Raw genomic sequence first — 16075 nt, 5'->3', positions numbered from 1 at the left:
GGGGGATATTTGGGGATCAGTGCACACAGTTGTCATGTGGTCCAAACGGTCAGATGTACTAAATGAATTAATGAAATGGCTGAGTTGCCCTCGCCTTGCCAAACCCATTAAGTTACTAAGCAAACCTGGTATGGCTAACGATGGATGTTTGTACCTTTATCCTAAAGCTGGTTTGTTATAAATGTAACACAATATGCAATTCAGAAAGGTAATAGGATAATAAAACACACAAATTATATCTTCTAAAGATAAGAATCAGCTTTCATAACATTGTGATTATTTCAAACTTTTGCATAAATGTGTCAAAATAGGGATGGAAGTTTGAAATTCAACCAAGTCTAGAAAAAAACATTCATGTCATAAGGCAAGCTGAAATTGGGTAGGGAGAATCATTTTGCAAGCATTTTTGCCGTTTCAGGGAGGAGTCATGAAAGTGACTGGAATACTAAGCAGTGTATGCATAAAGTTAAAACTCAATTACAATTTCATAGGACACAATGTGAATTATTGCAGGAAGCCACAAGTCAGTGTTTCAACAGCTCTGGCTCTAGCAACAGCTTCCACAGCAACACCCACAGCAGTTTTGACAACAACCACCACCTTCCTGCATGGGAACATGAATACACCTATAACCAAACACACCAAAATGTAGGTTAATGGAACAGAATAATCTTGGAGGAGCCACATGTGAACACAAAAAGAGCTCTGCTAAAGCAGACAAAAGGACTACCTAGCCCAGAATCCTGTTCTCCTAGTGGCAATCTATATGCATATGGGAAGCCTGAAAGCAGGAAATATGCACAACAATACTCTTCCTCATTTGTGCTCCCCAGCAACTGGTATTCAGTGACATATTGCCTCCAGTTCTGGAGTTGTCCCCAGCTATCATGACTAGCAGCCACTGATAGCCATTCTCCATAAATTCAAACCAATTCAAAGTGTTTAAATAGCTCAGGACTGCAATACCTCTAGGACCGCCTCTTTCCATATCAACCTACCTGGACCTTCAGACCATCTTATGAGGCCCTTCTTTGTGTGCCTTCTCTTAGAGGTCTAGAGGGTGGCAACACATGAATGGGCCTTCTCTGCAGTAGCTCCCTGTCCGTGGAATGCTCTCCCCAGGGAAGTTCACCTGGCGCCTTCATTATATACCTTTAGGCGCCAGGCAAAAATGTTCCTTTGTAACTAGGTCTTTGGTTGATTTGATTGACACCCTATGCCCTTTTAAAATGTGGGTTTTTTAGGGGGGTTATTAGGTTGTTTATATTTTGATTATGTATTTTGTGGTTTTATATTTTGATTTTGTTCTGTGAACTGCCCTGAGACCAGTGGGTATAGGGTGGTATATATATTCAATAAATAATAATAACAATAATAAATTTGTCTAAAACCATTTTAAAGCCATCCAACTTGGTGGTCATTATGTCATCTTATAGAAGTGAGCTTCCTAGTTTAACTGTGAGCTAGTTATGTGAAGAAGATTAATGGTTTCAGTTACTCAATTTCTTTACTTTTTATGTATCACGTTTTATTCCCCATCTAAAAAAGAGTATCTGGAAAAGGTATGAAAAACAAGGAACTCAAATGAATGTCTACCTTAGAATGAAAAATTTATTTAGAAAAAATATGGCTGGGATTGGGAGAGGGGAAATCATGATATAGGCTTGCATGATTATAGAAGTGGAAAACAGATAAAGAAACTTATCTTCCTCTCTCATCATATTCAGACTCATTTCTCCCACGCAACAGAAGAAACTAAGGAAGTGAACCAGAGTTTTCATAAGCAAATCCCATTGGCTGCAATCTTAAGGTCTGCATGGTTCTCAAAGTAAATGTTATGCAAGCTGCTACTTATACTTCCTCTCCATACAAAATATGGAAATCTGTAGGTAGAATCTTGAAGCAGTATTTGGCAGAGCACGTTTATAGAGATTTGACTGCAGCTGTCATTCTGGGCATGTTCTTGGTGAGCGGCTGAAATAGCCACAGGTTTTTCTTGCATTGGGTAAAAGCCTATGAACCTCCCCACCACTTTTGCATTAAAAAAATATCAATTAACAGGTTAATATAGTATGCTATGCATGGAACATGCTCACGCCCCTAATTCTTTATAGCCCTCAGTACATCAACATGCCCCACCTCCAGCCAAGATGTTCAACAATTATGCAGAGTTTACTAACATGCGTTATATCCAATTATGTCCTTCCACGGATGGAAGGCTCTTCAATGCAGTGGAAGCTTCAATCAGCAGGACAGACAATGAGGCTACTCTGGCAATTCCATGCACCCCAGTCTTCACCAGAGTTGGGGGTTCCTTTGGAACAGCATAGAAGGTGGTGCAGGGGTCTGCTGGATCTACAACAGTCACTTCCTTCCCCATTTAACTGACATAAGTCTCTCTTGAATCATAGTACCTTATGTTAGTGGAGGGTCACCACTAGCTACAACCTAGTACGATCCAATGTATGACTTTATGGAAAAGCAGAGGGAATGTCATTTCCTTCCTACTGGTCTCTCTAGCCAACTAAAAAAAAGTGCCTGGTGTTGTTTGGGAATTCTAGGAAACAAAAAACATAGTGCAGCTTTGAAATCAGAGGTTGAAGTCAGTGTTGTTGTGAAAGGTTCAGTTCATCATCTTGATTCAAAATGGTGCTATACATAACCAAACATAGACAAAACCTGCTCCTTGATCTCAGAACCACCATGTAAATTTGGTTGTGATATCTTACTAGGTGTCCAAATGCATAGAGAAGAGACAGAGAGACAACAAACTTTCCAAAATATGTATCGGATGCAGTCATTTGTTCCCCCAGCAAACTAACAGCCAACACATTGTGATGTTCTTCCCTGGACTCCAACAGACATTCTTCTTCCTGAATTTAACTTGTTTGAGCATAGTCCTTTATTTCCATCTACTAAATATTGCCACCAACAAATGTCCATATATTTAAAGCTACGGTTTTCCCAGTAGTGATGTATGGAAGTGAGAGCTGGACCATAAAGAAGGCTGATCGCCGAAGAATTGATGCTTTTGGTGCTGGAGGAGACTCTTGAGAGTCCCACGGACTGCAAGAAGATCAAACCTCTCCACTCTTAAGGAAATCAGCCCTGAGTGCTCACTGGAAGGACAGATCGTGAAGCTGAGGCTCCAATACTTTGGCCACCTCATGAGAAGAGAAGACTCCCTGGAAAAGACCCTGATGTTGGTAAAGATTAAGGGCACAAGGAGAACAGGACGACAGAGGACGAGATGGTTGGACAGTATTCTCGAAGCTACCAACTTGAGTTTGACCAAACTGTGGGAGGCACCATGGAGTCACGAAGAGTTGGACACGATTAAACAGCAACAACAACAAATATTGCAAGTCACAATGTTCAAAGTCATTATTAAGAATGTATCCTAACAAGCACTACCCAATTTTCTGGCAAAAGCCTACCCAAACTCATTTACATGCAGTAGTTAAGTCTGCATTTTTGCCACCTGAACTACCATATTCCTCTGAGTCCTATTTAAACAGCTGTTAGGAGATTTTACATGCAACATGACATCAAGTAATTAAAACTGTTGCTTGAACATTATTACTGTAACATTACATTAGTTAACTTGTATGCCTGAGATTTCTAACCTTAAAAATTAAACACAGTTATTCAACTTATATAGTCCATGCAGAATTTCAGATAAAAAAAAGAAGTGTTCAACTTGACTGGGAGAAAGTGAAAGTTCTTATATTGGAGGCATGCTATCTCAGTGGAAGAAATCTGGGGCATTTTATAGGAGCTTATACAGAACTCTGGGTAAGGCTACCAGGATAAGCTATCACCATTCCTGAATGAAAACATTGGTCAACAACAAATTTGTTGTCTGCGTTTTTTCAGATGATTTAGGACGAATCTGATGTGCTGAATCCAAAAATCACATTGGTTTTGCTCAATCAGGTCAAGTTTTTGAGCTATGGCCACATGTCCTTTTTTTACGTTTTTGTTCATATGTAGGCTTGTGTGGAGCATTTTAGAAGAAGTTGGTGGGGGTAAAATGCCATGGCGAATAATTGTTTTGATTGGAAATGATTGTTTTAATGACAAGAAGTTTTCAGGTCCGATAGTTCTGGGTGATTATGGGTGATTAAGTGGAACTGGAAGCGTGGAAGGCGTTTGTTCTGGTAGTGAAGAACTTTCTTGGCAACAATAAGGCCAGAAACTACGCAGAACTTGTCAACAACATGCTGACTGCTTTCAGAAACCTGGGCTGCAACATGAGTGTCAAGATGCACTACCTATTTTCACATATGGACCGGTTTCCTGAGAACCTGGGTTCAATGAGTGACGAGCAGGGGGAAAGATTCCATCAGGACATGAAAGAGATGGAGACCAGGTTTCAGGGTTGCTGGGACGCAATCATGATGGCTGACTACTGTTGGACTCTGAAGAGAGACCTCCCTGCCGCTGAGCATTCCAGGAGTTCCAAGAAACGGAAGTTCAAGCCCTGAAGTTTGAAAAATGGTGAAGCAACATGCAATTTACGTGTACTTACCTTTATCAATGCCCACCATTCAGTTTACAGTAATCGATGTTTCTATCAGGTAATCAATATATGTTGTTGGAAAAACATTTTTTCTCTTAAAAACATATTTAGGATGATATGTGTTGACAAAAATCAGCTGATAATGCCACAAAAATGTAATCGATTTTGTCACAAGATCTGATTTTTTTCAAATCAACATAGCATAAAAACCTGACCTGATGGAGAGAAACGGATGCCATTTCCTGATTCAGCAGTGCAAAAATACCCTAAATCAGTTGTAGAAATCTAGACAACATTCAAAAAGTGAAAAATTGTTGCCCAGTGAAATTCACTTGTTGCTTCTTTGTGGTTCTGCATTACAAGTGATGGATAAACTGTCTTCCACTTTCTTGAGCTTTCTGCTAAAGAGCTCTTAATAAATTTCCAAGAACCCCCAGGATTCCTCAAAGCAAAGTTTGAAAACCACTAATTTAACAGGCCCATTTGCTTTTAAAACAAACAAAACCATCCAAAGCTGATACCTGAGTGATAAGAGACATTATAGAACACAGGTGTCAAACACAAGGCCCGTGGGCCGAATCCGGCCCGCCAGACCTCGTCATGTGGCCCGTGTAGCCGCCGCCGGCCGCCAGCCTTCACCTTTTCTTCTTGCTTTTTTTTCTCGCTACTGCCTCTCTTTTGAGTGCTGCCCTTGTGATTTTTAATACCAACTCGCCAGTCTCCGCCCACGAGGGCTTCCTCGGACCAATGAGCGCCTGGGGCTACGGGGCCGCGGCTCCGCTCCAGCAGTAGGAGAGAGGGGAGCGGAAGAGACAGAGCTGCTCCCCAGGACTTCCATCCGCTTGCGCCGAGCTCCTCGACCAGCAGCTCCGGAGTCCTGCTGCAGCTCAGAGGGAATTGAAACGCGGGTGGGTGGGAAAGGGGTTGCAGGAGGACCGACCCCGGGGGCAGTGCGCGACCCAGCCCCGGTTTGCTTACTACGGGGCGGGTGGGAAAAGGGTAGGAGAGGGATGGCTGCGCCCTCAGAGCATGTCTGGCCCTGCGGGAGGAGCCATGGAGCGGCCGGTGGATGGACGCGTGGCGGGACGTGGGAGAGGCCAAGAGGGGACTTCTACCGTGGATGCTTCAGTGGAGATTGCTGCATCGCAGGGGGGTTGGACTAAAGGACCTTTGGGGGGTCCTGTCTGACTACAATTCTGTGGTTCTCCTCACTGAGGAAGTGCGGCAGGGTCGGGAAGAGGGCGCGGTGCCCGAGAGAGAGGGGAGGGAAAGAAAGAGAGAGAGAGAGAGAGAGAGAGAGAGAGAGAAGAAAGAAAGAAAGAAAGAAAGAAAGAAAGAAAGAAAGAAAGAAAGAAAGAGCCTTCAATCACTTTAAGGGGGGGGACGTCTGGAGGAGCCAGGAAGTGAGAGACTTGCTCACCCTAAAGAGCAGCGCACAGGCGATGGTGGTGATGGGTCTTGCTTGCCTTTTTACAAGCTTGGACGTGAGGGGTTTTTGCAGGTGGGTTGACACCAAAATATGAGGCAGAGCAGGTTGGCGTGGAGAGGAACAGAGATTTTAAAGCAGGTGATCTGGAGAAGAGAGCTGTGTGTCTACTGAGGGGTTGGGGGGGTGAAGGATCCAAGGCAAGTTCAGGGTTGCCACTCCTTCTTTCCCTCCCCCTTGGCAAGAGGTGTAAGCAGAAATCCGGCAATCGAAGGAATAGGGAGAATGGCACCCTGCTGGATTTTGTGCTGTTAAAAGGGTGCAGAGCAGGCGCCAAGGAAAAGGTGGCAACCTTTGGGAAGTGGACTGGGGGGAGCACAGGAAAAAAGGGATGGTTGGGGAGGAAGGGTGCCTGTGGGAGAAGAATCGAGGACTGCTCACTCGCTCTTTTAAAAACCGGGATTGGGGGGCAAAATCTATGGGACGAAGAGAAGTTATGAGGGGCTGGTAGAGAACTGCACCTGAGGTTGGATTCTGGGAGCGGGGGGTATGGAGAAACCGGAGCGAAAAACTGGGAGAAGATGGTGTGGGGGATGCTGTGTGGGTTGCAGAGAGAGATAATTGGGAGTGTTGGTGGGGGGAATTGAAGGGAGCTCAGGGGAGAGGCTGAATGGCATAAAAGTGATGTAGGCAGAGTGTGAGTGAATGAGACATTAACAAAGCAAGGAGGGTCTTGTATTTGTGGAGGAGTAAAACGGCTGACGAACGTGTGTGAAAAGCCGAATGCCCTGGGAGGAATGGAGACAAAGAAAAGCTGAGCCTCTGTTAATGAAACGCAGCAAATTAGCAACAATTAAAATCGTGGTTGTGTAACTATTGTCCCTAAAATATCACAAAACACATTCAAACAATCAAGCTGTGCGATCAAGTTATTAAAATGACTTCATCTCAAGCATCAAAGGTTTTTTTCACGTTGTTTTAAATTATTTTTAAATGGCCATTCATGCAAATTGTCATAATGGAGGAATGGGCACTTTCCCCTAAGGTAATTAGTAGGTGGGTAGCGGTTTTTAGATTGGGACCACAATAAGGCAAGAGTTAAAGCCCCTCTACTTATCCCAATCTGGGACCCTGAGACTGCTATTTGCTAGGGGGCGGAATCACGCATTCCCTCCATACCTAAAATTTACTGTTAAAAAGCCATCCATGCAATTTCAGTTCCCCAATCCTCCTATATGCTTTTCCTATGCTAGCAACTGCACTGCCAGACATAACTTCATGTCAGTCTCATAGCTACCTGCAGGTTCTTTTATGGCTTATCCATGTCTATGATATCAATGTCTTGCTTAAAAAAAAAAAAAAATCTCACACACTACACATCAGTGTGAATTTTACTGATATAAAAGTATCCCTGGTGAAGGTAAAATTGTGTTGGAAACCCTACAGTATGCTATAGCAGGGTCAGCCAGGATAGTGTCCTCCAGAGGTTCTTGGACTACTGTGCCCATAATCCCTGACCAATAACCATTCGGACGGGGGGGAAGGGCGCTGTCACCCAACCACACCTGGAGATCGCCACATTGACAGCTCCTGAATGACCACAGGCTTTAACAAGAGAGCACAAACAATGTCTGCTGCCAAAAGGTCCAGTGCCAGGGGCCTTCAACCACTATGAGATTGGTGGGGATCCTTCCCTTGAGATCTTCTGCTTTAGTTTTACCTTAATATAAGCTTTTTGCCCCAAAATTTTAGATCCTTTGTGGATCATTCCCTTGACCCATGGCTTCTAAAGAAAATTGCGTGTTTACTTTTCCTTATCACCAGCTTCCCTGGAACTTATCCTAAAATAGCCAAAATTTTATTACATAAACAGAGTTATGATGGAAAAACAACATGTTAAAAGGTGTTTTTTCCAACTGAGAACTCTCCATTGCACCAGCAATCAAGGCCAGCCTTGAAACTAGCGTTAGCTTGGGTTCTAGAAGTCTGGGCAAAAGAAACCAGCCAAATATGGGCCCCACACTTTCCTTTTCTTCTTCCAAATAAAGGCCCAAAGAGGTATTGATTTGGTGGTAACCACTTACCTCCAATGATGTTAGAACCCTGCTGACTTCTGCAATGCGTTTCCATATATCTCCATCTAAGATAAAGCATATTAAAGCTTTATACCTCTGGAAATATTTTTTTAGATTGGAAGAAGAATTCTACAACTAGAATAGCACTCCTGGGATTTGGAAATCCAGGAGATTAATCAAATCATTTAGGCTGAAAAAATGTTTTGGACAAGCATTTTCTCTGCTTTATTATCTAAACAAAAATTTGCCCATACACCTACACTTATGACAGCTAGTCTTAATCAGTAGCAATCTGCCTTGGATTGCCATTGTCCTTACCCTTAACTGTCCATGAGAGGAGAGAGGGAAATCACACACAAGATAAATTACTTCCTCTCAAAGGCTGAGCCATTACCGTGATTACCTAATTTACCCAACCTTCCAGTAAGACAAAAGCCAAACCTTCCATTCATTAGTCTCACTTGGTCAAGTCCCTTTGGCAAACAGCTTCTGGAGGGTGAAGATCCCCAGTATTATCTCCATCTACATTAAATGTACTTAGGCATTCAGCTGGAGATACCACAAATGAAAGAAATTCTCACAATTTAACAATAGTGCTGTCTACTGCTATGCATTCAATCCATTCCCTAACTCCATGCTTCTAAACACAAGGTGAAGTAAGTCCCCACACTTATGCACTTGGATCATTACAACCTGCAAATTTAGCATAGGAGACTATGGTTTATTTCCCTTCCTTGATTGTTTTGATTGCAAGAAACATAGTTAAATGGTGGTGCAGGGTAATGTTACTTTGCAGGGGACTGCCATCTTCCACACACTTATGTAGTAATAAGTCCTATTGAACCCAGTAAGACTTGCTTCCAAATTGCACAGGATTGCACTGTAAATTATATTTCAGCTCTGATGACCTTGGAGGTCAGCGGTTCAAATCACCGTGATGGTTTGAGCTCCTGTTGCTCGGTCCCAGCTCCTGCCAACCTATCAGTTCAAAAGCATGCCCAAAAGTGCAAGTAGATTAATAGGTACCACTCTGGCAGGAAGGTAAACGGTGTTTCTGTGTGCTGCTCTGGTTCACCAGAAGCGGCTTAGTCAGGCTGGCCACATGACCCGGAAAAAATGTCTGCAGACAAACACCAGTTCCCTTGGCCTGTAAAGCGTGATGAGTACCGCAACCCCAGAGTCTTCTGCGACTGGACTTAACTTTCAGGGGTCCTTTACCTTTACCTTTTTAAAACATTCATTTAGACTATAACTGCAAGAACAACATGCTTATCTTAAAATGAAACGGTCAATTCAATAATTTCTATTGCCCTCCCATACCTTTCCCTCTGGCTTCTGGTAGGTAGCCATGTTGGTCTGATGCAGTCGAAATAAAAAAATAATAATAATAAATGTCTAGTAGCACCTTATAGAGCAACTAAGTTTGTTCTGGTATAAGCTTCCGTGTGCATGCACACTTCTCTGGCCTCACAGACACACCAGCACATTACAGGTTAGGGAGGTTAATCTGGAGGCCATTTTGGGGATCTCTCCGCAAGCCTGTGATTATATCTGTGAGATGGGATTCTGTAGAAAAAGATAATGCTAAAGCTGTTGAAACAGTCTCTTTGTGAAGCAGTGCTTTCTTTTCTGGGGGGACGCAGGGGTACGCATACCCCTAAACATTTTGTGAATCTAAGTTTGGCCTCACTGAGGGGCAGTATTTCAATATGAGTAGGAAAATGAGAGTACTCCTAAACATTTTTTAGTAAAAAAAAAAAAGACTGTTGTTAAGTTAATGGCTCTAGTCATGTCTGTTAAGTATCTTTTTGCATAGCTAAAGAACTGCACTCGTGTGACCATAGAAACTAAAGAGCTGGAGCTCTTTCAAGAAAGTGGGTTGAGGGAGGGAGACCTTTCCCTGGCTGGAGGTTATATCATTCAGAGTGTTGAAGCTGTACAAAGCAGCAAGAAATTCTGAACTGGGCAGGGAAGAGACAGTAGAGGCTTGACATGCTTTCTGAACTGAATCCAAAGCTATGGGCTTGGGGGTGGGGTCCTATAAAATTAATGGGGAGTGAGATCTGTTAGAATGTTAAAGCCAAAGACCTTCCATCCTATGCTAAGCCTTTATATGTGTATAAATAAAATCATATAGCATGAAGATACAAGGATCTGAAGTGATCTTCAGTGTAAGAAAATGAAAAATTATGTATGTAGTGGCACCCCCTGAAATCTCTTACACTGCTCAGAGATTAGGGTGCACACAATTTTATATATATATATACATTTCAGAGATACAAGGTCTAAAAATTTTCAATTTAGTTTTGTAGTTCTTAATGAAAGGGATCACAAATATATGAATGTGCATTTTGCATCTCTCTTCCTCATATAAAGGAAGCAGGTACGCATTATTTACTGGGATCTTTTAGGAAGTTTACTATGTGTCACAGAGAGTGAAGTGATATATTTTAATGTTTCTCTCTGTGAAAAAATGCTTCTGCTTGTGGCATATAGGGAAGCTAGTGGGTCTAGAGCAGGTGTGGCAAAACTCGGCCCTCCAGCTGTTTTTGGACTACAACTTCCATCATCCCTAGCTAACAGGACCATTGGTCAGGGATGATGGGAACTGTAGTTCAAAAACAGCTGGAGAGCCAAGTTTGGCAATGCCTGGTCTAGAGACTTATGCATTGTAATCCTCATGGTAGATTGAGTCTGTACCGTTTAGAATGTCAGACAGAGAAAAATGAACACATCTGATTTTAAAATAATGTCTATTGTTCCAGTAATTGCACAAAGCATGATTGAATTTCATCAGTTAGAGAGGATTATGCACCTTTATGTAAAAGGTTTTATTGGGTTTGCAGGGACTCCAAACAACAATGGCAAGCAAATAATATTTAGAAAATTACAGTAGCTATTACAGCTTGGACTTGCAACGAAATATTGTCGTCTACAGTGCTTCTGTTCAGACTTCCAACCACTCCATTACAGTGCCTGTAATGGTCAGTCAGCATTCCATGCCCCCTTGAGCCCACCTAGTCCTCCATAAGCTTTTTTGGGCTCCCCACCACTACCTTCAAGGTTATGTGTCTAAATATCTTCTGTACTTCTGCAAAGCCTAGAGGTCCTCTCCCCAACCTGCTGATATCAGCCTCCTCTGTGTTGATGGCGCTGACCGGCTACGTAAGAAGTGACACACAGAGAACTGAGTGCACTATTCACGTATATACTAGACTTGTCAATACTTTGAGATATTTCAATTGTTCCTTAGTCTTCAGGCAAAAAGCATGTGATCAACACATTTTTATTGTACATTATATTTGTAATTACAGCAGTTAAATGTCTGCTTCTTACGTGCCGTAATTTAAACTCAGAGCTCAGGCCTCATTAAACATCTCATTTCAAAAGCCTACTAATAGCTTTTCTTGATATTCCACTGAGCATGACAAAAACATGACAAATTTTTCTCCATAGCTACCTTCATTTAAATATTATAATTAATCCCATTATTTATTTGATATGATAGGAGAGGGGTTTTTTTGTTTTTTGTTTAATTGTCGCAGTCTAAACTCTGTTGTAGCATTCCAATAACACCTGTACTAGTTGGTAGTAAGAATCGAGACCACAGATAATTAAATATTTATTTATACTTTTGGCTTTGATAACAATCTGACAAGTTTTGGCAATAAGTTAATAATGAATATGTGAAATATGGAGTGGATGGGAAATTGTATGTAAAGTAAGAAGATATTCTTTATTCTACTATGTTAGATAAAAAAAATTCTTTCTTTTGGTTGATTTGTTTTATATTTTTGTATTAATGGATGATGAAGAATGTTTCTTTTGTTTATTTCAATTAATCAAATAAAATTATATATATATATAAAGGAGAGTTCACAGCTGAAAACCTTCAGACTTAAAGCAGCTACAAAAATTATCAGTGTTCATTTTCTTAAGCTTCATGGTTTAGCAAGTGGTCCTCTATCCCATATGATCATTAAGACAAATGGCAGTAGGAACCGGAAGAAACTGTTCAGTAAGAGAAAGGCTAGAAAACAAGATGAGTGCCACCTTAATTCCAATGGCTAGTATGATAGTCCTGCTGCTTTGAGACAAATGAAATAACCAGCAGGTAGGGTAAATGTGTTAGTATCATTAAAAACTGAGTAATTAAACTCCATTCTAATTTGATTTGCCAGTTTGCCAAGCACTCTTTCCCTGAGTTATGAATAAGGTTAAGATCCAACAATCCTGTGCAATGCTTCCCAATTTGGTCATTAATTGCATTAGTTAATCCCCAAAGATGAGGTGGGGAGATAAAGTTAAGAAGTTATGTTTGGGTTATAGAGTTGGTTAAAGTACATAACACGCTGAACCCTAGTAGCTAAAACCACTAGTGGAAAATGGCTGCATGATCTACTGCCACCACAGAGTGCAAATTCAGTCATCGACATAGTCTTCATCTTTCTGAAATATCAGCCTGCACACATATGCAGGGCTCTGTAGACTATCCTGCACGGCTGCCTGTGTGCTCGGTTGCACAGCTACAGCTATGAATGCTGCCACTTTATCTCATTGTAAAAATGAGTAATAAGTATTTTCAAGTTCACCACCTTCAGCATTAAGAAAGCCTTAAGAAAATGGCTCTGTGCGTTAGTTTCCCACTTTGCCTTAAAAGTGACTTTTTCAAGCCAGTATCATTTGACTGATATTTTACTTCTTTACTGTATTAAAACTCTAACCATGTATGTGTTTCAATAGCAGAATCTGAGTACAGTCGTGAAATACAAATTAGTCATTCCAGCCCCATTAAATACAAAACCGCTCTAGGACCATCTCAAGTGATCTGAAAGCATACAAAATACAAAACAACGACTCAACTGACAATTGCTTTGATGCAGAGATCAGAGCCACAGCCCACCAATTAGAAACCACTGTATTTCCAGCATGTGTCCCTGGTTCAGAAAAGGGCAAGCTATTAAATCTGTATACTTTGTCCTTTTGGTTGCACTATTCTCACCCAAATCACAGGAGGTGTTATTATATCTACCATTCCTTCTGCACCTCCACTTTGAACAACAATTTATGGAAAGGAGAATAAGTGATGGATTGGTTGCAGGTCCTCCAAAATACTCATTTGAATCATCTGGCTTTCCTCCTCAATGTATGTCATCCTTGTGCCAATCTTCTTTAGTTAGTCAGTAGTCTAACACTGTATAGTACTGGCAGAGTGATGCCACAGACAAAACTGGCAAGGCATCATCTTCAGGTAAAGAATAAAAGGCTCCCCACCTTTAATTACTTTTACTCAAGTAATAAGGAGATTGTCTTTTAGTCACTGCAGTCCATTCCTAATTTGAGTACAAAAGCATCAGACTGATTACTGGACTACCTTATTTATATATTATAAAAATATTAATAAAAACAAGACCTACGTAAACAATGATAATTGAGCACTGTGTGCTGCTCTCTTATGAAGAGCCCAAATTACGGTTAGATTTGCAGAAAACAAGGGACAAGCTGTTTTAATCAGCAGAGGACCTTGTCCCCTGATAGCTTCATATTCTTAAAGCACTGTACAACTTAAATTCAGATAATCTCACAGCGGAAACAAAACCATCCTTTCAAAAAGCATATTCTGGTGTATAATTATGCAATGATGAGTTTTAATTACATTAAATTCATATGCTGAGTTCTAGATTAAAATTGCAAAGGGTAAATTTAACCTTGGTTAATTCCACAGGAATAAATTGGTCTACAACAGGCAAAGAGTTAATATAGAGGGGAACACATGTAACATACCACTTACACTGTTAAATCATTACATTCAGGAAGATACGACAGCAAGATTTCTCTATAAACCGGGGGGATCTATATACTATAGTTCAGTGCTTGGAGCCTAAGATAAAAAAAAGCTCATCTTCATTTAGTGACATTCACACACTTTTAGGGGAAAACAAGCAACAACAAAAAGGTCACTGCTATTTAAGGGTTTGTAGTCTAAATTTTAAAGTGAAGTGAAGACAGAAAAAGGTGTGAGGGGAAGGGTAATAAAGGAAGGATGAGAGGAAATGCAATTCAATGTAATTAAGTTTCATTTCAGTGAGGGGATGTGGGACACAAAGTTAGCGGCCAACGGCTTTGCAGTAAAGGGTTGTTTTTTTTTAAAAAAAGGGAATGGAGGACGTAATACACAGAAGGAAGCTTTGGGGGCAAGGACCAAAAAAACAAGAATTGGTAGAATTGTTTAAGAAATAAGATATGGAGCAGCTGAGGGCAGAATATCTGACTGAGCAAAGGCCTCAAATATAGCTTTATATTCAGCATACCAGATTAAATTGTCCAGCGACATCTGACAAAGAGAACTGAAGCTCAAACCAGCTGTTTCATGATTCCATCTCAAGGTCTACCTCTATGACAACAAAAATCTAACAAAGCAGTTCTCAACCTTCCCTCTTCCCACACACCACGGATCATTTGAGAATGGCTGGGGGTCTTCGTAGATCACTTAATGATTTTTGTTTTATGAATCAAAGCATATGCCTTACTAATACAGTAGAATCATTTATCATGTGTAGGTTTCAGATACGAAAATCATGTACAGTGGTACCTCTGGATGCGAATGGGGTCCATTCCGGAGCCCCGTCCGCATCCTGAAGCCAACGCAACCAGCGTGCGCATGTCACGATTCGTCGCTTCCGCGCATGCACGTGATGTCATTTTGAGTGTCTGCGCATGCGTGAGCGGCGAAACCCGGAAGTAACGCACAACCTGAAAATGCTTAACCCGAAGCTACTTCAACCCGAGGTATGACTGTATAAACTAACCCTTGGAGCCACCCTGCGGCTAGAGAGTAAAAGGGAGAGAGAAGTCCTAGTACTCCAAGCAAGACAGAGAGGTTAAAACAGGCATAGGCAAATGTGGCCCTCCAGATGCTTGGGGGCTACAATTCCCATCATCCCTGACCACTGGTCCTGTTAGCTAGGGATCATGGGAGTTGTAGTCCCAAAACATCTGGAGGGCCAAGTTTGCCTATGCCTGGGTTAAAAGCTCTTTCTTGCCTTGGGTAACCCAAGTGGACCTGAAGCAAAAAAGAGATTTTAAGCTCCTGCTTTGCTTGCTAGGCAAGGCTCTCTCGGCACTTCAGCTCTGGAATCCTAAGGCTGATTTGTATGCCCAGAGCTGGCATACTGAGCAGGCCTTGCCCTGCAAGCAAGGTGTATCCCAATCATACCTGGTGCAAAAAGGGCTTTTGAGCTCTCCTCATTGTTTGGATTTAACTTGTGCAATTTTAACCAGCCTGCTTTCAACCTTGTATGGTTGAAATTGTGCAAGTTAAATGTAAGATGAGATCATACTATATTTCACAACCATAGTCTTGCCTTTCTAGAGCACCAGATGTGCCTGCTTCTGTGATCAAAGTGTTCTATAACCTTTTCATGGACTACCTGAATGGAGTTCACAGACCACAGTTTGAGAATCTCTCTAAGACATTCTATGGATGCTTTTCTTCTGTTTCTTTCCTTTTAATGTGTGTTCCTCTGAGGGATGCTTTAAATGTAACTTTTACCAAGTAGCAGAATAATCAGCACCTGCCATGCTATAAAAAGATCAATTGCTGTGAGTGAAGTTGAATTAAAACTGCTGTGTAAGGTGGATGGCTGGGTCAAAATGGGCCTATTCTGTGAATTAAAATGTTGGCTATTGTCTGTATTCCAAATTATTCTGCCCTCTCTCTTTGATGTATACCAAATGATTTTCAAGTTTAATTTCCTTTTGCCTTCCCCTTGCTCTGAGCAACCCTGTCAGACTCCAGTGAGTGTGCAATATGGGATAATTATGCTAACAAGATCTGTAAAATGTAATTACCTTTTCCCAGGACAACCTCTGCACTGACGTTCTAATAATGTACACTTACATAAAACTTAAAATGCAGCTGGAAGCTTTTAAACATAAGGGGCTGAGAAGTAATTCCAAATCAAGAAAAAAGGCGTCTCCAGCGTGACTCATGGCAGTAAAAGTTTACATTTTTGTTAATGCTCAAATGACCACTTGACAGAAATCCTGCTA

At 41.4% G+C, this 16075-nt stretch overlaps 1 protein-coding gene across 2 annotated transcripts in view; it reads right to left on the bottom strand.

Moving 5' to 3' along the window:
- The window catches only part of RNGTT (RNA guanylyltransferase and 5'-phosphatase), a 119497-nt gene that overhangs the window by 23808 nt on the left and 79614 nt on the right, over positions 1-16075 (bottom strand). The window lies entirely within an intron of this gene.

Source organism: Podarcis cretensis, assembly GCF_951804945.1.
Source record: "Podarcis cretensis genome assembly, chromosome: 3".
Classification (NCBI taxonomy): domain Eukaryota; kingdom Metazoa; phylum Chordata; class Lepidosauria; order Squamata; family Lacertidae; genus Podarcis; species Podarcis cretensis.
This window is presented reverse-complemented; position numbering and strand designations above follow the sequence as displayed.